Raw genomic sequence first — 25,510 nt, forward strand, 5'->3', positions numbered from 1 at the left:
AAAAGAGTGAATATTACCTTATATGGCAAAAGATGCTATTAAGTTGAGGGTTTTGAGAAGATTATCCTGGATTATCTAGATGGACCCTCAATGCAACCACATGTATCTTCCTAAGAAAGAGGCAGAGGCAGTGTTGATAAAGAGGAGGAGGCAATGTGACCACAGAGGCAGAGATTGAATGGATGTGGCCATAAACAAAGACACACCTGGAACCACCAGAACTGAGAAGAGGCAATGAACAGATTTTCTCTAGAAGCATGGGAGTGAGCATGGCCCTTGCCAATACTTTGATTCTGGGCTTTCGACCCCCAGAACTGAGAGAATACATTTCTGTTGTTTTAACCCACCCAGTTTGTAACTTGTTACAGCAGCCCTAGGGAACTAATACACCACTAAATAAAGGCTGACTGAACATTAACGGAGGGGAAAGCTACCAAAGAGAAAGGAAAGGTCAGATCGGATTCCCTAATTATAGGAGAAATGTGGGAGGCTGTTTTAACATGTCTCAAGGGTTTGGACAGGTGTGGAGGAGTAGAGGACGTTTAGACTTTGGAGGTCAGTTTTTATTAGTGATTCCATGGCAAAGGCTAAATATGTTTGAGTGCCATTGCTAAAGTCTGCATGTTCTGCACATTCAGCTTCTACTCTGACTCATATTTCCTCTGTTTCTGTTCATCTCTGTCCTATCACCATCTCTCATATTCTTAACTGCAAGAGGCTGATACAATTCATAGTGAGTTTTTTTCCCCCCTCTCTTATCAGAATCCATGGGCTGCAGTGTAGCAAATCTTATAATTTCCATTAAAACTAGATTAAAGTGGCAGTATTAACTGGGCTATGTGAAAATCAACCATTAATAAATTTATTTTACCTTTGAATTCAATTCATGCTAACAAATAGTTTCATAACACAGCTTTCATTTGAAGAAAAAGACTCCTTGATTTCCTTGGAAGAATAAAAAATTTGTTTCCTCACTGACCCACAGGCCAAGCCTAATGTGTAGCAATGGGATCTTAAGTAGATTAGGAAGGGAACAGGAGTTGGAATGGGGATTTTATTTATATCCATTTGCATGCTCTTTGGCTAAAACACTCAAAATAATGTTATGATGCAACCACCAGCATGCATTAACAACTTTGTTATATAGAGCATGTCTTTATTCTCTGGAGTTCAAGCTTCCATTCTCATATATTGAATTTTGACGATACTTTTCCTTCACTCATTCATTAAGCCATTGGTATTTATCAAGTGTCTACTGAAGGATGAAAATTATATTAATTGTAGTTAGAGAACTCACAATTTAAAAGTGTGCTAAAATTATAAGGAATTTTAATACTCCATGAAAAAAGCTATCATTTAGGAATATGTTTGGTAAACATAAGTATGTAGGAAAAGGAGTTCCAATGTTTGACTTGGAAATTAAGGAGATATTTTAGAGGCTGGGGATGGTAGTTACAGTCTGTTATGAAAATAAAGAAAGAATAAGAGACTCCCAGTTGGACAAGTGGGATTGAGCATTCCAGATACTCAAGGGATAAAGGTTTCCAAAGTGCATAGAAAGAAGAATGACTCATTTTATAAATGCCAGTAATTCAGTGTGGCTGCTCTGCATGGTAATGGGTAAACTATTTGTGTAATAATATAACTATTTGTGATGATTGACATTTTAATGTCTGCTTTGCCTAGTGGATTATAAATCCCACCCACCCCTTTTTTTTGTCCCCAGAACCTAGCGTATCTAGTACGCAGCAGGAACACAATCCTATGCTAATTTATGAAAATAAGGGGAAGGGTCTGCAGGTGAGGGAAAAAGAAGATGAGAGAAGAAGGAATTGATTAGAACATTGCTTGAGAGGCTGAAGTGAAAGGGTGATATTGATGCAGTGGGCTAAAGAAAGGATGATTCTCTAGAGTTGTGTCAATGAAACTCAAACCATTCATGGATGGCTACCTGTAAGGTCCTGAAATATTTAATGTTCTTCATGTTTACAGCTTACCTCATCTCCCACTTGGACTTTAAGCTTCCCAAGGGCAGTGGCCCTATACTGCATTGTTTTAAACCTCTAATGCAGCGAACATAAGAGGCGTGCCCACTTCATTTTTCTTTCAAGAATGAATGAATCAGTGAATGAATTGACTCTAGTCAATGGCATACAATTGATTGTGGAGTGAGGGGCTTGGCTGAATTTCAGAATTTCCACTTCTTCAAATTTAAGTGATAATGCAAGTTCCTATATCATAGAAGGAATGAGAATTTGTATTAATTCTTTCATTTTCCTTCTGAAGATGATTTTTTTTTCATCACATGCCCTAAGTGAGCAAGTTTAAGAGCTAAAGTCAAAAAGGGATGCTTAGAAGTGGAAGACATATGGTGGGGTTTCCAGTTTCACAAATTTCATTCCTTACAGCCTAAAGTGTGAGGTTCCCCAAACAGGGTTTGCATTAAAAAAAAAAAAAAAACAAAAAAAAAAAAAACAAAAAACAAGGAACAGATGTTTACCTAGAATTGGCCATATGGCCAAATGTGATTCATTTGTACAAATCTACATTTTTCATATTTATAACAGACATCTGAGGTATGCCACTATGTTCCCACGTGAAACCGCTTACTTTTAATGAGAATTTCAATGAATTCTCTTACTGAAAGAGTCCAAGGGCAGAGCTCCATTGTCCATGCTATCTAGGTGCAAACCTAGGAATTAGTAGGGAATTGCACAAGATGGAAGTGATGTGTGGGGACTTTATGTGGTTCCCGTTGCCAGGGCAACAACTTCCTTTGTTTCCATTCAAAGCTGCAGCTTTATTTGAAGCCTGATTCTCAGGTACACTAGAAGCAGTTACAATATCAAAAAGAAAAGAAAGCAGTGAGACTTTGAGGAAACATCAAAAAAAAAAAAAAAAAAAGAAAGAAAGAAAGAAATACAAATTAAAAAAAGAAAGCCATTACTTCAATGATCCTTCTATATTTTTGTTATTCACGGAGAAAACTTGGATTTCTTTTCCCTCCAAAAGCATTTGTAATTTAAAGATTAGATTTTTTTTTTTTACAAAGTTTATACATACAACTTTTTTTCCCCATTACTAAACAATATGGTGAATTTATCAAGACAACTTTGGGGAGGATTTTGAACGCTTTCTGAAACTTCATGATATTGCCCTAAATCTCAAAAATAATGGAATTTTGACATTTGAAGGAAAATGAACTCGTTAAAGACCAACCAGCTGTCTATAGGGAATGGGAAAACATATAACCAGAAAGCTGCTTTAGTCTAGAAGACACTTAGCTGAAAAGTGGAAAGCCACCATGCTTCAAAGCTGGACAGGGATGAGGGAAACCCAAGTTCTCATACCACCTGTCAAATACTCCCAATGAATCCCGATAAATGAGACTGGGCTTCTGTGAGTGTTGTTCTTCTTTCTTTAAAATTTTTGATCTTGGACAAGGCCATATTCTTTGGGCTATTAAAATGTGCAAAAAAAAAAAAGAAAGAGGTGCAGACACACACACATACACATACATACAGGTGGCCAGTTAAATTGGAAAAATACAAACTAAAATGTTCTGCAATATTTATGATGTGCCAGACATGTGTTTATATATATATATATATATATATGTATACATATATATATATATGTATACATATATATATATACACATATATATATAAACTAATTTAAACTTTTTAATGTTCATTTATTTATTTTTGAGAGAGAGACAGAGAGCGAGCAGCAGAGGGGCAGAGAGAGAGGGAGACAGAATCCCAAGCAGGCTCCATGCCGTCAGCACAGAGCCTGATGTGGGCCTTGAACCCATGAACCATGAGATCATGACCTGAGCCGAAACAAAGAGTTGGATGCTTAACCAACTGAGCCACCCAGGCGCCCCTATATATTAACTAATTTAAATTCTCACAAGAATATTGTTTGAAGTTGGCGTTATTATAATCTTTATTTTAGAAAACTGACACAGAGAGATAAGTAACATTCTCAAGTTCACAAAACTAAGAAGCACTGCTAGGTTTCCAAACCATTCAATTTAGTTCCAGAGCCCATGGTCTTTTAAATAATCATGCTGTATTTCGTAGATTTCCTCATTACAAAATTTGCCTTTCTTTCGATATGTCTCCTATTATATAAACCTGCAACACAGAGAAGTATATTATGTGAAGTTTCTCAAACATTAGCCACTGGATATTTTTTCAGAGTACCACAAGGGACATAGAACATACTTTGAGAAATGCTAGGCTAACCCATCTACATTATTTGTGTTTCTGACATAAGGTGACCTTGAGAATAAGCAGAGAATTTCATACTTTACAGGGTGTAAAATACTAATGTTTTGTTTAGAATTTTAAAGAATATTAAATTAAGAATTTTCAGTTTTATGAATGATTTATAGCCACCTTGCTCCCAAAGGTATTACATTTCTATTTTCTAGAATGTTGTCAGTCCATGTTATATAGAACTTCTTTTAATCCAAAATTTCCAAGTTAATTCAACTATGAATCAATAAAAATAAGATTGAATTGCTATATCTATAATTCTAAAGATTTTAAAATTCTGTAGATAAATGTAAATATGCCTAGATTATCCATTCTTTCCTATTTAATGCAGAAATGTTTACCACCATTGCACCATTGAGAATGACCATTGGTAACTTAGATTGGACAAATCTGGGGAGAATATATGAAATAAATTAATATGATAATTAAAAAAATTCCTTCCTTAGTACAAAATATTCATATGCTTGAGATGCTGGTCTTCTCAGTCAGCAGGACTGCTGCTGGCCTACTAATTGCCTCACTGTGTAGTGAGTGAACTACATATGTATGACCAGACTATTGCCTCAGTCATGTTTCTCTTGGTGATAAAAGAGGATGCCTAAGATTCCAGGCCATAAAGGCTGAAGTGTGCTATAGGCTGACATGCTTAGGTATTTAAGGTATTATAATAAACATTTTTGTACACTTAGAATTAATTGGAGACTGAGTATATGTGTCCCTAGACTAGTAATCCAAATAACTATTGATCTTAACTTTAAGCTGAATACAATAGAGTTTTATACTTGAATCTATTACTCAAATGTCTCTTTCTGTGTCTTATTTAGACTACAAGTACTTCTGTTTCTCCATTGTCACCACCATATGGAACTCAGTACATTCTGTATGTTAGGTGCATGTACACAGTAATGTCTATGGATGAGTCCATCTTCATTGTAATAGTCCTCTCTTACATTAAGGTCATTTGTGAAATTGCTGACCTAGAGAAGGTATACAGGTTTAGACTGTGAAGTATAATTTCTCTGGATAATGTCCACATACACATGATTGTACCAGATCTTGCTAAAATTAGAGCTATCTCAGACGTAGGCTAAGATTTGCAACTACACACACACACACACACACACACATACACACACATATGTGTGTGTGTGTGTGTGTGTATATATATATATATTTTTTTTTTTTTTCCATTTGAGACAAGTGTGTCTAAAGTTTTAGGACATCAAGAGACTGGGACCAGCCAAAATTTTTGTTTTTATTAATTTTAACATTTCCATTTATTTTACATCAAATAAAATACTAAACGGTCTTCAGATATCACGTACACGGTTTCAGTTCTCCATGTAAGGTTGGATTTCTTTGAAATATCTGAATGGCCTCGAATCTCAAATTGTAAGTATCATTTTGCAATGTAGTGCAAACACATTCCGATTCTGTCCTCAGAGCACAGTCAAGTTCTGTATGGATAAATAAGCAACTGGTCTAGTGTTTGGATGAGAATTGAAACGGTGTAACCCACTTTTTCCTTGCTCAAAGCAGAAACTGTGGGACAAATGCGGCATCAAACCGTAACTCTCTTAATTAAATCGTAATAAATTAGTTCAATAATGATGTGCAGTTACAAGTTTCTTATTTCGTTTAGAACACCATGGAATGATTTTATTTCAATTCTCAAAATACAAACTTGGAAATCAAGGCGGTATAAATTCCAAACAAATAAGCTTTGAGCCAGAGATTTTTCATTTTTTCTTCCTTTAAAGTGATTTTAGGGGGCAGGGTGGCTCAGTCAATTAAGCATCCAACTCTTGGTTTTGGCTCATGTCATGATCTCATGATTTGTGAGTTCAAGCCCTGCATCAGGCTGTGTGCTGACAATGTAGAGCCTGCCTGGGATTCTGTCTGTCTCCCTCTCTCTGCCCCTCCCACACTCATGCTATCTCTGTCTCTCTCAAAATAAATAAAATAAAACAACTTTACAACAAATAATAAAATAAAGTGAATTTTCTTTAGGATGTACAGATCTTGTTATATTTTGTTAACTCTTAAGAAGGAAGAATAGTTTTGTTATTCTGTCGTGACAACACTGGTTGTTCTTGGACATGTCAGCATCCATGTTACAAACCATGAGAGAAACCTGGCCAAAACATCCAAGTTTGAAGTTTTCAATTACTCGTCTAGGTATGGAAGGTAGTCAATCTGGGACTTAATTTCTAGTATATGTAAGAAAGAGAAAAGTAAACTCTAAAGCATTTGACCTTTTATTAAGGAAAGACAACCTCTCTGCTGTAGGAAACCATCAAAGTTTGCCAAATATTTCTTAAAAATTCAACAACAATAAGCATTAGCTCACCACATATTCCCTTATGTTCACTACTAATCACAGAATTTAGAAGATAAGGGGAGGGAGACTGGAGTTAGGGAGATAAGATGAAGGACAGTTGCTAAAAAGGCACATTGCGGATATACACGATCTGATTGTCACTATGACAGTGTTTTTGAAGCAACACTTCTTGACTCAGAATTATTACCTTTGTCTCGTAGCTTTGTCTCTTTGGCTTTACCAAAGTTAAATTTGCCATAACTGATTTGTTGACATTTTCACTTAGTAACTCATTAAGCTCCTCATCACTTTAATTCAGTCAACTTTTAAGTGAAACATAATATTGAATTTCTAGTTCAGCTTCAATTGACTTTATAGCAAAGATACTTGGACCTTGATGTGATCAATTAAAATCTTTCAATCTTTTACTTTTCTTTCATTGATCCACATTAGTATCCTAACCAGGGCATGCCTCTCTGATAGGATGAGGCATTGAATTGAGTGTTGTGGTTTTCCAAATAGACAGATAGATAGATAGATAGACAGATAGATAGACAGATAGATAGATAGATAGATAAAGCTATTAAAAACAAAAACCAAAAAAAAAAAACCTCCTGGAAATTGGCTTAAATGATAAGGATGACTCCAGTGCAGTTTCTAACTACAGTTGTCAAAACCACAGAGCCTTAGCATAAATCAATTTTTGTTTAATAAAGCCTGAATAAATTACTGTATCTTCAGTGTAGCATCCCTTATTATAAACTTTTTATTTATAACATTGCTCAAAAATTTAAAAGCAATAGTTTGAATTAAACAGTACATTCATGTGAAATATAAAATTCATGGAGCTATGTTTTTTCTTTAGTGGTGAGCAATAAATGTGTCAGAAAAGCCATAAAAACATATGGCCTTTGGTTTATGTCTAAATTAAAAGCAGACAAATAAATGAGTTCAAAATTTGGTAAGAAAATTGCTTTCACATGAGGGTGGAATAATTCAAAAGAGGAAAAACATAAGATATTTTAAGAAAAAAAATCACTTTTGCCTAATTTGCGTAGCATGAAGTGTCTCTTCTCTTGACCTCTATAATAACAAGGTAGCATGTCACATTGTCACATCACAGTGATTATTGAGAAACCTCAGTTCTTCCTGTTTTAGGAATTCACCTTGGAGAAGAAACTGAGTGGGATTCAGCGATAATGCGGAATCAAAGGAACTTTGTGGTAATTCCTTTAAGCTTTCAAGCCTGACATATAACTCCAGTTAAATTAATTTATCCTGTAGAGGTGTCTGTATTTAATTTAGCCTCATATTGTGAGTCTCAATATGAAGATTTAAGTCTCGAATCATGTCACATGTTTTTTCCTCAAATATTGATTTGGTTTCATGGTGGTTTTTACTTTTTTCATAAAATACACCAATTATGTATTTGTTGCTTCTCCATTTTATTTCTTCTAAAACTTACCTCATGATCGTCATCTCTTTGCTTATTTCCCTCAACATTTTTTCCCAATTTTTATTTAAATTTCAGCTAGTTAACATGCAGTACAATATTAGTTTCAGGTGTAGAATTTAGTGATTCATCAATTACATACCATATCTGGTGCTGATCACAAGTACCCTCCTTAATACCCATCACTTGTTTAACCCATCCCCCCCTACCCACCTCCCCTCCAATATAGCATATAGGGAAGTAATGATTTTAGGAGTAGATTTCAGTGATTCATCCCCTATGTATAACACCCAGTGCTCATCCTAACAAGTGTCTTCCTTAATGCTCCTTATCCATTTAGCCCATCCCCCCACCCACAACCCCTCCAGGAACCCTCAGTTTGTTCTCTGTATTTAAGAGTCTCTTATGTTTTGTCCCCCTCCTTGTTTTTATATTATTTTTGCTTCCCTTCCCTTATGCTTATCTATTTTGTATCTTAAATTCATCATATGAGTGAGTCATATATTTGTCTTTCCCTGACTAATTTCACTTAGCATAATACCCTCTAGTTCCATCCACGTAGTTGCACATGGCAAATTCTCATTCTTTTTACAGCTGAGTAATACTCCACATTTTCTTTATCTATTCATTAGTTGATGGACATTTGGTATCTTTCCATGCTTTGGCTATTGTTGATAGCACTTGCTATAAACACTGGTGTGCATGTGCCCCTTCAAAACAGCACACCTGTATCCCTGTATCCCTTAGACAAATACTTAGCAGTGCAATTGCTGGGTCATAGGGTAGTTCTATTTTTAATTTTTTGAGGAATCTTCACACTGTTTTCCAGAGTGGCTGCACCAGTTTGCATTCCTACCAGCAATGCAAAAAAGATCCTCTTTCTCTGTATCCTTGCCAACATCTGTTGTTGCCTGAGTCGTTAATGTTAGCCATTCTGACTGGTGTGAGGTGGTATCTCATTGTGGTTTTGATTTGTATTTCCCTGATGATGTGTGATGTTGAGCATTTTTTCTTGTGTAGGTTGGCCATCTGGATGTCTTCTTTGAAGAAGTGTCTATGGATTTTTCCCATTTCTTCACCGGATTATTTATTTTTGGGGTATTGAGTTTGATAAGTTCTTTATAGATCTTGGATACTAACCCTTTATCTGATATGTCATTTGCAAATATCTTCTCCCATTCTGTTGGTTGCCTCCTAGTTTTGCTGATTGTTTCCTTCACTGTGCAGAAGCTTTTTATTTTGACGAGATCCCAGTAGTTCATTTTTGTTTTTGTTTCCCTTGCCTCCAAAGATGTGTTGAGTAAGAATTTGCTGCAACCAAGGTCAAAGAGGTTTTTGCCTACTTTCTCCTCTATGATTTTGATGACTTCCTATCTTACATTTAGGTCTTTCATCCATTTTGAGTTTATTTTTGTGTATGGTATAAGAAAGTGGTCCAGGTTCATTTTCTGCATGTTGCTGTTCAGTTTTCCCAACACCATTTGCTGAAGAGACTGTCTTTATTCCATTGGATATTCTTTCCTGCTTTGTCAAAGATTAGTAGGCCATACATTTGTGGGTCCATTTTGGGGTTCTCTTTTACGTTTCATTGATCTGAGTGTCTGTTGTGCCAGTACCCTGCTGTCTTGATGATCACAGCTTTGTAATACATCTTGAAGTCTAGGATTTCCCCTAGAAAGCCATTTGGCCCTGGACTCTTGTTTTTTGGGAGATTTTTGATTACTAATTTGATTTCTTTACTGGTTATGGGTCTGTTCAAATTTTCTTTCTTCTTGTTACAGTTGGTAGTTTCTATGTTTCTAGGAACTTGCCCATTTCTTCCAGATTGCCCAATTTATTGGGATATAATTGCTCATAATATTCTCTTATTATTGTTTGTATTTCTGTAGTGTTGGTTGTGATCTCTCTTCTTTCATTTTTGATTTTATTTGGGTCCTTTCCTGTTTGTTTTGATCACACTGGCTAGAGGTTTATCAATTTTGTTAATTCTTTCAAAGAACCAGCTCCTCGTTTCATTGTTCTGTTCTACTGTTTTGTTTGTTTGTTTGTTTGGTTGGTTGGTTGGTTCGTTGGTTTGGTTTGGTTTCTATAGCATTGATTTCTGTTCTAATCTTTATTATTTCCTGTCTTCTGTTAGTTTGGGGTTTTATTTGCTGTTCTTTTTCCAGCTTTTTAAGGTGTGAGGTTAGGTTGTGCATCTGAGACCTTTTTCCTTCTTTAGGATGGCCTGGATTGCTATATACTTCCCTCTTATGACTGCCTTTGCTGAATCCCAGAGGTTTTGGGCTGTGGTGTTATCACTTCCTTTGGCTTCCATGTACGTTTTAATTTCCTCTTTAACTTCTTGGTTAGCCCATTCATTCTTTAGTAGGATGTTCTTAAGTCTCCAACTATTTGTGGTCTTTCCAAATTTTTTCTTGTGGTTGATTTCGAGTTTCATAGCATTGTGGTCTGAAAATATGCACGGTATGATCTCAATCTTTTTGTACTTGTTGAGGGCTGATTTGTGTCCCAGTATGTGATCTATTCTGGAGAATGTTCCATGTGCACTCAAAAAGAATGTGTATTCTGCTGCTTTAGGATGAAATGTTCTGAATATATCTGTTAAGTCCATCTGGTCCAGTGTGTCATTCAAAGCCATTTTTTCCTTGTTGATTTTCTATTTAGATGATATTTCCATTCCTGTAAGTGGGGTGTTGAAGTCCCCTATAATTATGGTATTATTATCAATGAATTTCTGTATGTTTGTGATTAATTGATTTATATATTTGGGTACTCTCATGTTTGGAGCATAAATGTTTACAATTGTTAGATCTTCTTGGTGGATAGACCCCTTAATTATGATATAATGCTCTCTTCATCTCATTACAGTCTTTATTTTAAAATCTAGATTGTCTGATATAAGTATGGCTACTCGGCTTTCTTTTGGTGACCATTAGCATGGTAGATGGTTCTCTATCCCCTTACTTTCAAACTGAAGGTATCTTTAGGTCTAAAATGGGTTTCTTGTAAACAGCACATAGAAGGATCTTGTTGTCTTATCCATTCTCTTACGCTCTGTCTTTTGATTGGAGCATTTAGTCCATTGACATTTAGCGTGATTACTGAAAGATATGAATTTATTGCCATTATGTTGCCTGTAGAGTTGGAGTTTCTGGTGGTGTTCTCTGGTTCTTTCTAGTCTGTTGCTTTTCATCTTTTTTGTTTTGTTTCATCTTTTCTCCCCTCAGAGATTCCCCCTTAAAATTTCTTGCAGGGCTGGTTTAATGGTCATGAACTCCTTTAGTTTTTGTTTGTCTGGGAAACTTTTTATCTCTCCTATTTTGAATGAAAGCCTCTCCCTGAGCTATTTTTGATCAATTGTTTTGAATCTTTGTGAGGCAATTCATGGATCTCCATTTGCTTGGGTTAGTTACTGGAAGTTTGTTATGTTCCTTTGGTGTTGTCATCTTTCCTTGATTCTTCATTATCCCTATACCTTTGTGTAATTGCCTGCACATTTGATGAAACAGTCACCTCTTTGAGATTTTATGGATTGGCTTTGGTAAGAAAAGACCTTAACCTGTGGGAAGGGGAACACTGGAGTCTGGTGTTGCCTCAGGTCTAGTGGTGTGGGGTGCCATGTGTGGGGTAAATGTTGGCTTTGGGTTTGAGGGGACATAGTATCTTGTTGGCTTAGGTAACTAGGGTCCATGACATTGATAACTATGTGATTTTTAGTAGTGAGAGTTGCAGCCGGTCCATGGTGGCTGCAAGGGTTATTCGAGGCCCACTGGAATGTCACCTCCAGTTCCAGTGGCAAGGGAATGGGGCAGGTGACACTGGTAGCTGGAGCTGGTGGTGTGTATACACTTAACTATGGGTTCTGGCTACAGGTACCCATATGGTGGCATGGGCTGGCTGCATGCACTTGCACAGTGCGGAGTACCAGGGCCAGTGGTGGGTGTCAGGGCCACATGCGGGCACATGAGAAGCTGGGGAGCCCCAGGCTATTGGTGTGCACTTGTGAGATGGCAGGAGCTAGCTGCAGGCATGTATGGTGGTATAGTCCTGTGACAGTGCTTGGGACCAGGTCCTGGTATAAGAGCAGCTATGAGCACATTGGCTATCAGCATAAACTCACGTGGCTGTGGAACTAGACACAAATGTATGCATGGCAGTGGAGGTTTGGTGACAGGAGCTGGGCCTGGTGGCATACAAGTGTACTGCTGCAAAAAATAGCTACAGGCACACCTGGCAGTTAAGAAGGCCAATGGCAGGAAGTGAGGCTGGCCCTGGGTACTTGAGCAGCTATGGGGGACTGGGCTATTGGTGTGCACTCATGTGGTTGCAGGGGCTAGCTGCAGGTGCATGCATGGCAGTGGGGGTTGGCCATAGAGGCCTGGAGTAACATCAAGTACTTGTGTAGTCAGGGGATGGCTGCTGACATGAATCCCAGGGCCCAGGGTGTCCATGGCAGCACTGGCTAGAGTAGCTCTTGGAGGCAGTGTTTGTGTGGGGGGTAAAGAGGTACTCATTTAGGCAGCTGGAATCTGTGAATGCAAAAAAAAAAAAAAAACCTTATGGTGTTCTCAGTGGTGAAATCTGCAGGAAGTCTGCAGTAGCTTTGCTGACCATTGGTTTCCTCAATGGCAAAAGCTCCTGGGGTTCCCTGAAGAGCAGTCCACTGCATTCTACAAGGTCCTCAGTGATGTGAATTGTGGGAGTCCACAGCATCCACAAGGACTGTTGGAACCCTGAGTGGCAAAGGCTGCTGGCGTCCTCTGCAGAGCAAGCTCCTGGGAACCATGGTCATTCCACTACATCGCTGATACTGGTGGTCTCTCCCTTTCTTCCTTGTCTCTGTCAGTCTCCAGACATTGCAGCTGGTCTCCAGGTCACATAAAAGTGAGACAGATCCTCTGTGCAGTGCCCCAGAAAGCTGAAGAAGCTGGTCACTCACTCCATTCTCCTTTTCCCAATGAGGGTAATTTCTGTCTTGGCACTAAGCACACCTGCCTGGGGGATGGGATGATGCAGGCAAAAGGAACTGTTCTTCCTACCCATTTTTGTGCAGCTATTTATAAGTGTTTTGCTCTTAAAAAGCTGAAGTTTCTTAAGTGGACTCCTGTGCTCTCCCAGAGCTATTTTTGTTTGTGGAGAGCAAATTGTTGTTCTCTGTGGGGGAATGGTGGCTGGGATCTCCTTCACTGTCTTGGTGACATCACTCTTTATGTCGCATTTTAAGTAAAATGTAAACTAGAAAACATTGGAGATAAAACCTTTAAAGTTGTAAGAAAAATAATTGGACCTAGAATTATATTAGTTATAATATAACTAAAGTTACATATTATACCCTATTATAGCCAACTATATTATACCCAACCAAACTAGATCTCAAGAGGAACAGAAAAAAAAATCTTAGATGTAAAAGGTGCACAGAAAGTTGACCTCCATAGACCAAAATAATTACTGAGTAGGATTTTCTTTTTTTTAAAAAAAAACATCTTTTTAGGGGCACCTGGGTGGCTCAGTTGGTTAAACGTTGGACTCTTGGTTTTGGCTCAGGTAATGATCTCACGGTTCATGATTTCGATCCCCACATTGGGCTTCACACTGATAGCACACAGTCTGCTTGGGATTCTCTCTCTCTCCCTTTCTCTGTCCCTTCCCTGCTTGCTTTTTCTCTCAAAATAAATAAATAAACTTAAAAAGTTAAAAAAATATCTTTTTACACATTTTTATTTGCAAAATTATGATACTAGAACTACTTATTTTTTCTTTGTAACTATTTTGTACTTTTCTTCTGAAAACCATTAGTTTTATTATTATTGTTCTTGGAATTCAGGACTTTTACCAAAATATGTGTATAGATAGGTTTCATCCTTTCATCAAACCTTCTTGGAATTTGGTATATCCTTTAAAGCTGTAGATTCATGTCCTTCAACTTGGAGAAATTTCCTTCCTGTATATGTTTGATAATATTCTTTTGTCCGTCTATTCCTTTTTCTTCTTCTGTAATACTTTTTGTTTGTTTTATTTTGTTTTTGGTCAATGAGGCTTTCTTCAAATGCAGCCAAATATCTGATTCTTTTTCTGTATTATTTCCATTATTTTTTAACTTATGCTCTCTTCTTTGAGATATTTCTTCTACTTTCCCTTCTAGGCCACTGACTCATTTTTTTTTATTTTAATTTTTTTTAGCATTTATTCATTTTTGAGAGACAGAGAGAGCAGAGTGCAAGTGGGGGAGGAGCAGAGAGAAAAGGAGACACAGAATCCGAAGCAGGCTCTAGGCTCCGAGCTGTCAGCACAGAGCCTGATGCAGGGCTCGAACTTACAAACTGTGAGATCATGACCTGAGCCAAAGCGGGATGCCTAACAGGCTGAGCCATCCAGGCGCCCCCTAACTCACGTTTTAATAGTGAATATTCTCTCGTTTTATCATTTATTTTATTTTATTTTATTTTATTTTATTTTATTTTATTTTATGTGTGCGTGTTTAGAGAGAGAGAGCATAAGCAGGGGAGAGGGGCAGAGACTGAGAGAGAGAATATTAAGCAGACTCCATGCCCTGTGTGGAACCTGACACAAGCCTCAATCCCACAACCCTGGGATCATGACCTGAGCCAAAATCCAGAGTCGGATGCTCAATTGACTGAACTACCCAGGCGCCCCTCATCAATTGTATTTTAAATTATAAGTATATAACTATATGTTTCCAGAAATTTACTTCATGCTCTGAATCTCTATAAATGATCTTGTATTTTCTATTCTTTTTGTTTTGTTTTGTTTACTTTCTTTTCGTGTGTGTGTGTGTGTGTGTGTGTATGTGTGTGTGTGTGTGTGTGTGTGTTTTTCTAGTTGCTGTTTTCTCCATGAGACCTGTCTTTCTAGGTATTGGTTCTATTTGAATTTGCTTCCTCTGATGGCTGGACCCATTCATAAGTGCTGACTCACTGTGGTCTACTTATCAGAAAACTCTGGTGGTAGCCCTGCAATTAATGAAGGATGTAGAATTCCCTTTTTTCCTTGTTTTGGTGATGTAATAAGGCTCAGTAAGACTCCTTGCTCCTTTTGTCTTCCTACATTCTCTGTGGCAGATTAAATTCTTGTTGTCAGTTCTTTGTTCTTTTCCTATATTAGAATTATACATTGTTATCCTTTGTTTCTGACTTTGCATTACCTCCCAAATAATTTAATAGTGAAGAACATTAAAAAAAAAAAAGAAATGATCTCCTAATTATAAAAAGAGGGAAAGGGAAGATAACTTGTAACAGTCACCCCTCCAGAACATGTATGATATTCCACTGCTTTGGGATAGTGTTGTTAAGTGTTGGAGCTAGAAGGTCCAAGATTATGGCACGCGGCTGACAACCTTTCCTGTCTCTGCAGTGCATTGTTTGGTGAGTCAATATGGCTATTCCAGATCCTGCCTCCTGGGCTGGGAACTTTGTGTGCTGTCTCCCACTGTCTTCACGCATCAGTATATTTGGTAATTTATTTCCTATGGCTGTACTGTCCAACAGATAGGAATGTTAGAATGTTCTTTGGAACTAACCAGACAGTTAGCCACTCACCACATGTACACTTGAAATGAGACTAGTGTGACTGAGAAAAAAAGTCTTTAATATTTTACATGTTAATAAATTTAAATGTAATAGCTACAGTGGTTAGTAGCTGCCATATTACAGAACAGCTCCAGAGCATGCTTTATGGATTCATCAGCCCAGTTACTTTGATGAGCATAGAAAAGTCTGGGGATTATCTTGGGCTGGTGGATATCAGTTTTATGCATTTTTTTGGGCATATTTGAGGTTTCCTGGCAGTCTAAACCTCTCAAACCCAACTTAAATGTGAGACGCTTTCATTGTGTGAGGTTCAGTTGGCAGATGACACATTACAAAATGTTGCTTAACCATACCTTTTATCCCGACTCTCTTGATTGATTTCATTCACTCTTCAAAACAGTAACAGGCTCTGGGAACTTACCTATATACCCTTACGGACTTGGCTTATGAGCTTTTCCCTTTGCCTCAGCCTCTGCTTCTGCCTTGTTTGGGATACTGACACAGAACTAATCTGCTGTCTGCCCCTAGGCTGTGGCCAATTCTATCAGTGCAGTTTGCAGCGAGGCGTTATTACCTCTGCCTGGCAGCAGATGCTTGCTGGACGTCTGCTGAGATCCATTTTGCCAATTCCTCTGACTCTCTTGGTATCTGGATTTCTGAGCACCAAATTTATTTAGGATAGAAGAGAATATGACTCATGCAACTTAATAGGCGCATGATTCTCTGGCGTTTGTTAGTCTGGGATCACTGGCAGACTACAGTCTGAAAAGTGAGCAGAATGGTTCTCCTGCTCTTCTCTGCCTGCATTCAGTAGTGCTAACTTGTCTTCCCCATACTGAAGGATGCAAAACAGGGGCCAACAGATTCCAATATCTGACACTCTTCTACCGAATCCTCTAAAGCTTCAGATGTAATACACCCAATATCTGAGTCTTTGAAATGAGTAATAGTCTTAATCTTGACTTTACTATTGCATATCATAGATTCCTCAGGATGGATGTCTTACTTGCAGTGCATCATTTTGCAGGTAGCTGTTTTTTACATTAGCCAGGACTTGATGTTGTGAAAATGAAGAAGAGACAGTTTATGTCGTTGGTCACTTCATCTTTTTGGAAACATTTCTGTTCATTTGACTCCTAGGACACCAAGTTTATCTGGTGTTTTCCCTTATCTCACTTTCTACTCATTTTAAGTATCTCTTGCTCTCTCTGACTTTCCTTTATATTTCCTTACATGGATGATCTCATTTATTCCTATGGTTTAAATACATGAGCAAACACATATCTACATACTGATGACTTCCAAATATATATTTTCCGTTTCCAGCTGTCTATTTCACATCACCACATGAATATCCAATAGGCACATCAAATTAACATATACAAATGTCCCAACATGCTTTTCCCTAATCTTCCCCATTTCACTAAATAGTATCACCATTTACTCAGTTGTTCAAACCAAAAATCTAGGAAGCATTTAATGCCATTTCTCCTCTCATGCTCACATCTAATTCATCAGGACATTTTTAGATCCTTTCCCTAATCTGACCAGTTGTTACCCATTTCCCAGCTAAGACATGAATTAACTTTTTGCATCTTTCACCTGGCTAATATTCTAGCCACCTAACCATCTCTTTGCTTGTACCTCTGACCCCAAACAGTTTTGACCCCAAAGTCATATTGATCTTTTAAAACTATAAATAAGATCATATTACTCCATTGCTCAAAACACTCTAATGGTTTAATATTATACATAAATAAACTCCAGATATCTTACTGTCATGTCTGAGATCTCAGTGATCTGGCTCCTGACCACCTCTCTGACCTCACCTTCTAACTTCTGTCAAAATTCCCATTGCTCATGCCTCCCCAGCTCCAGAGTTCTTACTCTTTCTCTGACTTGCCAAAGTTATTTTCTTGGGAATGGGTTCTTTTTTAATTGTTCTTTCTTTCTATGGGACAATCATCCCCCAGGTTTTTTTTTTAAGACTTGCTTATTTCATTTAGGTCTTTATTCAAACGTTATGTTTCCAGACGTTTCACCGGGGCACCTATCTAAAATAGAAGCCAGCTTCCAATTTTTTCCCTTTTCTTAGGATTTTCCAGTCTGGGTGCCATGAATTGTCACAGTTGCCAAATATTGATCCCCTTACCTCACGGGACGGGCAGACAATGCCTGGGGAGACTTTATCTTCCTGCCTCCAAGCTGCCATGAATTCCTTCTGACTAGGAACAACCCTAGAAACATTTAATTCAATGTACTGTTTAGATACTAAGTGTTATTATTTGTCATTACATGAACGAATTTGAGAAGCATACTGTTTTAGCCTGCCCTGTTTCTTTCTTATCACACTCATTAGTATAAACTGAGTATAAACTCAGCCAAATGGAGGTGTATCAGTCAGTCAAATGACATGTTATGGATTTATGCATTTTCCTGTTGTCTGCCTTCCCCAGCACTATTTGCACCCTAAAATAACAGGAACCTTGTTCTGCTTTGTATATCTCTGCAGCACAAATGAGAATTCTTTTTGTTTTTACTTGGTTTTATCGAGGTATAATTTATATTAACAGTAAAATTCACCTTCTTTGGTGTACCCTCCTGTGAGTTTGGTAAATGCATAGAATTGTGTAACAAACACCCCACAATAAACCTAAAGAAGAGGTCAAATCCTTTCTTCACTTCAAGCTTCTGGCAATAAGTAATCTCTTCTCTGTTGCTCTGATTCTGCCTTTTTCAAAATGTTATATAAATGGAATGGTATCAGATATGTGACTTGAAAATATTTTCTTCTCATTCTGTGACTTGTCTTTTCATCCTCTTAATAATGTCTTTTGAAGAGCAGACCATTTTAGTTTTGTTGAAGTTCAACTGCTAATTTGTTTGTTTTGCAAATTATGCTTTTGGCTTCATATGTAAGAAATCTAACCCAAGGTCACAAAGATTTTCATCGAGAAGTTTTATAGGCTTAGGTTATCTAAATTATTCATTTCTTTTTGAGTGAAACTTGGCAATTTGTACCTTTCAACAAATTTGCCCATTTTATCTATATTGTTGGACTTTCTGACATGAAGATGTTTATAACATTCCCTTACTTTTCTTGTAATCTCTGTAGTATCTATAATGGTGCTCTTATGTAATGATGATAATATTTGTCTGCTTTTTTGTTTCTTAATCAGACTGATTGGAAGGTGTTTTGTTTTCAAGTTATTTTTAAATTTTATTGATAAAAAAAGGAATAGCTTTTGGGGCACCTGGGTGGCTCTGTCAGTTGAGCATCCTACTCTTGCTTTTGGCTCAGGTCATGATCCCAGGGTCATGGGATCTAGCCCTACCTCAGGCTCCTCACTGAGCACGGAGCCTGCTTGAGATTCTCTCTCACCCTCCCTCTGCCCCTCTCCCCTGCTTGCACTCTCTGTCTCACTCTAAAAAAAAAAAAAAACAAACACTTTGTTTTTTAGAAAGGAATAGTTTTGATTTCATTAATTTTCTCTGTTTTCTGCAAATGTGATTTTTGTTCCCTTGTATCAGGTGTCTTTCTTTCACTGGCTACATTTCGCAGGGCTGTTTTTGGAGGGTTGTGGGGGACTAAGTCAGTGTAGCCAGGAGCTGAGCTAGGTTTGGGTTTTATTGTTGCTATTGATTAACCCCAGCATACCATTTCAAATTCCTCTATCTTCCCCCTGTGCTTCCAGTGTGGAATGGTTGGTCAGAAGATTTTTCTCCACATTTTTGCTGCATCCTCAGCTTTCAGGCTTCCTCTATGCCCCTGCCTCTGAGAATATCTCTCTCCACTTTCTTCCACCCTATAACATTACAGTTCTGTTACCAGCTACTTGGTAACTAGCTACTTGTTAACTGTAACACAACTGTACTGGACGGCAGTGGTGGAGGTGTGTTATACTTGTGCGGGCCAAGATTTACCTTAGCCCCTATGTCCCTGTTTCTCAGTGATCCTTTTCTTTCCCCTACTGGTAAGAGACTCCTTATTCTTAAGTTTTTATTTAAATCCCAGTCAGTTAATGTACAGTGTAATGTTAGTGTCAGGTGTACAATATAGTGATTCAACACCGGGTACTCATTACAAAAAGTGCCCTCTTTAATCCCCATCACCTATTTCACCCAACCCCTCATCCCCCCTCTCTGGTAACCATCAGTTTGTTCTCTATAGTTAAGAGTCTGTTTCTTGGTTTGCTTCCTTCTCTCTTTCTCTCTCTCTCTTTTCCTTTTGCTCATTTGTTTTGTTTCTTAAATTCCATATATGAATGAAATCATTTAGTATTTGTCTTTCTCTGACTTATTTCATTTAGCATAATACTCTCACTCCATGGAATATTACTCAGCCATATAAAAGAATGAAATCTTGCCATTTGCAATGATGTGGATGGAGGTAAAAAGATTCTTAATGGTCTGTGCCCAGGATGATTAACTGGTCTTTCCTAAGAGGGAAAAGGAAAGGTGATTTCCTCCTATCTTTGTTTCTCCCTCTCCTCTCCCCTCTCTCTTTCTCTCTTTTCTTTACTTTTCCATAGTTGCAATGGGTGTGTGCCTTGGGAATGACAGAGTTTGTTATCTTTCCCTCATCCGCTGAAGGTTTTGAAACTGTTTGTCCTAAGGGGAGAAAAGTTCATGTGGGATTTACATGGCTTTTCTGCAGTGTTGGTCTCTCACATCTTCCACACTTAAGCCATTGAACCATAGAAAGTTATTTCTCTGGTTTTCTGCCCTGTCCCTGATCTTTCTCATGAACACACCATGAAAGTCCGTAGAGAAGAATATGCTGGTAGGTGAGGACTCCCCTTATATCTGAATCTCCCAGGCTCTATACTTCTGTGCTAGCCTATACTCGGCCTTTATAGGAATTCTTTAATAATTTTAGCTGAATTGTTCTTGTCAATTGTATGCCAGCATCATCTTCCTCCTATGTTCTTCTACAGGTAAGCCAGTGCTTTTGACCTCCTCTCTTTGGAAGTGCTTTTCTTTCCTTAAACTACAGCCAAGGCATTTGTCCTGCAAACTTAACTCTTGCATAGATTCAAGAAGCATTATTATTTTATAGATTATCTTGGCTTTTTAATTTGTTGAGAGGGAACAACTTTTCAGTTTTCTACATTCTGAGTAGAATCTTCAATGAGGCTATTTGTTGAACAAATGAAGTAAGTTTCATTTCATTTAGTTCTTGTCCTTTCTTTCTTTTTTTCTTTCTTTCTTCTTTCTTTCTTTCTTTCTTTCTTTCTTTCTTTCTTTCTTTTTTTCTTTCTTTCTCTCTTTTTTTCCTGGTCAAATACCAATAGCTCAGACCCCTTCTTCCTATTTGAGATACTATTACAGTTATTTATCCATACTAGGTTCTCAAGATTTGGAGGTGGTGGGAAGAACACTTAAATGTGTAGGCATAAATTTCTACATCCTGAGAGATAGAGATTGTTACAAGACTACCTCTCCTGTACTACTAGTTTTCTATTCCTTCTGTAAAACAAATCACCACAGTTAGTACATTAAAATATCACACATTTATTATTCTACATTTCACAGATCTCAAAGTGGGTCAGCAAGTCTGCATTTCTTCTGGAGGATAATCTATTCCCTTGGCTTTTTTCAACTTCGAGTGCCAGCCCACATTCCTTGGCTCATGGTTGTGTGTCATCCCAGCCACTTCTTCTGTTGTCACCTCTCTGTCTTTTTTTTTTAAATTTTTTTAACGTTTATTCATTTTTTGAGAGACAGAGCGTGAGTGGGGGAGGGGCAGAGAGAGAGGGAGACACAGAACCTGAAGCAGGCTCCAGGCCCTGAGCTGTCAGCACAGAGCCCGACATGGGGCTCGAACTCACAGACCATGAGATCATGATCTGAGCCAAAGTCGGACGCCTAACCAGCTGAACCATCCAGGCTCTCCAGCCTCTCTGTCTTTCTGACTCTGACCTTCTTTTTTCTCTCTCCTAAAGAGATCACATTGAGCCCACCAGGTATTCCAGGATAATCTCCTTATCTCAAGATCTTTAATTTATCCACATCTGCAAATTCCCTTTTGCCATGTAAGATAACATATTCAAAGTTTCCAGGGATTAGGGCCGAGACATCTCTGGGGAGCCGTTATTTAACTTCCCATGCCTCACGACAGAAATAGCTAGAAAACTGTGAAAAGTATATGATGCGCCTCTACGTAGCTATTCAGCAAGTGGTAAGACAGCCCTGAGACCGAGAAGGCAGTCAGTCATATATGGCTGACCCTATTATTCCCCTAGATTTCTGCCTGGATGTACTTTCTGGACAGTAGTGTAGGGAAGGAGAGCCCTGGCAGAGCTGAACTGAGAGAACAGAGAACAAAATTTAGGGAAGCTGAGATGTATCTCTTCCTTCTGTTTCTTGTCCATCTTTTTTCTTTATCTCTTAAGGTGCATTTGCCTAATTATATGTGCTTCCATCTCAATCTGTGTCCAGTTTCTTAACACTCTTTCTCATGACAGGCTTTATATTGAGCAAAAGGTATATATTTTAGGACTTGCTACTTTATAGTATAAAAGACTGTGTTGCATGTTCTGAGTGTTCAAAGTAAGCACAGTAAGGACTTTTTATTTCTGTAAGCTTAAAAACCAGTCTAAATGAATCTGCTTTTTAACATTGTTGTAGCCCTCAATTGATATTCCTTTCCTTAGGTCTATAGACCTTGATAGGAGGGGGGAAAAAATGAAATCTACCTGATTAAAAAAAAGTTTCAACTATACACTTGAGACCAATCTGGTTTCAACAAGTGGTTAATTTTTGCCAGATTTAATAAAATCAATTTTATCAGGTCAGGCTATTTAATGTGCTGTATGTAGAATCACATATAAATATAGACTAGGATTAATATCAAATGTAAATTTAAGAATATAAAACCCATTAACTAAATTTATTCTGCCAGCAATTAAAATATAAAAACAATTCTTTCAGGATTTCCCAATTGCTTAAATTATCACTGCTTCTTTGTAATATGCCTGTAATGATTTTGACTTTTGTAGCACTATTTCTGGGTTCCCATAAAAAGGAGTGACTTTGAATTATCCTTCCCTTAGCAAATTTTTCCTGCCTAAGCAAAAAGTGCCGGTTAGAAATCATTCACAGATTCTATAGCTGTCATTTGCTTTTCACCAATAGAGGGGTCATTAACATACTCAATTTCCTGTGAGTCTTTTTTTCCCCCATAAAAATAGTAACCATTCCCTTAACACCTACGATCATGGTTCAGTGTGCAGCCTCTGGAGCCAGACTGCCTGAGTTTTAATCCCCGCTCCAAACCTGTCAAGCTTCATGATCTTGGGCAAATGATTGAAACTCATGCTGCCTCAGTTTCCTCACCTATTTCACAAAGTATATTTGTTTGTGAGGTGGATGTGAGGGTTAAATGGCCGACACTTGTAGAACATTTGGAATATATCTCATATATAACAAGCAGTCAGTATATGTAGGCTATCACTACTGTATGCCCAAGACCACCGTAACTCCTCTTTGCATTATTATTTCTGATCATCACTACACTCCTTCCAAGTATTGTTTATTTCCACTCAGAGAGGAGGCAACTCAGGATCAAAGATGTTTGATAAATTTACTGAACTGCAAGTAAATAGTCAACTTGAGATTTGAGTACCTCTCTGTCTACTTTTTTCTACCAAGACTTAGTTGTGTTTTCCATGGTAATGAAAGGATACATGTTGTACTTGAATGATTAAATATCTCCTTCACTCCCAGGGAGTCGAAAGAAAGTTCTAAAGGAGTTTGAAAGGGGCTCCTAGTGCTCTAAGTGCAAAAGGTATGGTTTCTAACCCAGGAGAACCACCTGATGGCAGGTTCTTCTCTACGCTTGGACACCCTTGGCAAAGCCTCGCAACTGCAGGTGGGGAAAGTGCACAGCAGCTGTTTTGACAGCCTGATGAGAGAATTTGGTGCCATATGCCAAGACTTGGGGTACAAGCACAGCCTCTTTGGTTGCCTGTATTCATATCCATCTGTTGTAAGTGGCATTTTGCCGAATCGTAATGAAGGAGCCAACCAAAGAGGATTTTCTGAAAAAGAAGCTTTTTCTTTTCTTCCTCTCCCCGCCTCCCCGAATATGACCATCTGCCTGGGGCCCAGAGATACTCTGGCTTTATAGAGCCTACTTACAAAATCACACTGAATTCTTATTTCACAGAAATGTCTGATTGATTGAATATTTCTTGAACATACATAGCTTTGATTAATTTTCAGATATTTCAAAATATTTGCTTAAAAAAGTAGAAATGCAAGGGATTAACATATTTAAAGTCTAGCGTGTAGTAAGCTATTTGCATATATTATCTTATTTCGTCTTCACAATGACTTTAAGAGTTAAGAATGAAGATATTCTTTTACAGATAAGGAGTCTCAGACTCAGAGAGGGTTGTTAACTTGGCCAGTGGCATGACACAGCTAGCAGGTGGTAAAACTGGAACTGGAATGCAGGTTTTTATGATTCTTAGGAGTGTACTGATTTCCTTAGCCGTGATGTCTCTCCACAGCCACATCCACAATAAACCAGAATATATAGTTTTTCCAAAGACTCGTTTCTTTTTTTTTCTCCTGTAGCTTTCCACACAAACTCAATTTCCCATATGATTTGCTAGTATTTATAGCTATTTTAAAAGATAAGGTTACTGAATAAAAGTTGGTCGTGACTGTAATAGCTTTGGTCAAAATAAACAGAAGTGAAAGCCCTAGCTTCGTAGATATCTTTTGAAGTTTATGGATATTTTTCAATGTCAAACATGAAGACTGTGTGGGTTTTTTGTTTGTTTTTACAGTTTATTTGTTTACACAGTCTCTACACCCAACATGGGGCTCGAACTCACAACCCCATGATCAAGAGCCGTATGTTATAACAACTGAGCCAGCTAGGCACCCCAAGACTGTGTGTTTTTATATAAATATGTTGGGAAGCAATATGGAAGGGTGTGTGCATGTGTGTGTGTGTAAGGTAGATGGTTTTCCAATGAGAGTCAAAAGTGAAATAAATCCATATGATATGATATACTTATTGGGTTCATAAGTTCACACAGTGGTGAAGAACTGGCCTGAGACATATACTTTGCCTAGAATAATTCCAAAGTCTCTGAAAAGAAGTAAGGCAGATGATGCTGAATCTATAGCAATGTCACAGTCCAATATGTCCAACACAAGTGGATATTTAAATTTAAATTAACTGAAATTAAATACAATTTAAAACTCATTTCCTCAGCTGCTCCAGCCATATTTCAAGTGCTTAATAGCCATATATTGGAGAGTGCACATATAGAATATTTCTTACATTGCAAGACGTTCTATTGGATAGTGCTGCTGTGGATTGTCAGGTTATTTAGACTTTATGCAGTAAGTATATCAGCTTCTTGGTGGTTGTTAGGGGTAACATTGGAGCAGTGGCTCTGTCTTGGTACAAAAGTAGAGATGTCACTTAAAAAATCATTCTGTCTTAGCAAGTTTCAAAGGAAATTCTGCTTCATCCTTACTGTGCCAAGTTAAAAAAAAAAGGCTAAAGGGATATTAAAGACTACTTTCCTCTGACCCTATTAGCTAGATACAGGTCTTCCTTGGACCCTATTAGCTAGAACAGGTCTTCCTCAATGTGTGATGGGGTTACCTCCTGACAAACCCATCATAAATTGAAAATCTTGCAACCTGAAAATGCATTGAATACATGTAATCTACTGAACATCAATCATAGCTCAGTAGCCTACCTTAAACATGCTCAGAACACTTATGTAGCTGACAGTTGGGCAAGAGCATCTAACACAAAAGCTATTTTATACTAAAGTGTTGAATATCTCATGTAACTAATTGAATACTGTACTAAAAATGAAAAACAGAATGGCTGCGTGGGTACAGAATGGTTGTAAGTGAATCAGTTGTC

The sequence above is a fragment of the Panthera onca genome, chromosome E1 (assembly GCF_046562875.1).
Source record: "Panthera onca isolate mPanOnc1 chromosome E1, mPanOnc1 haplotype 2, whole genome shotgun sequence".
Classification (NCBI taxonomy): Eukaryota; Metazoa; Chordata; class Mammalia; order Carnivora; family Felidae; genus Panthera; species Panthera onca.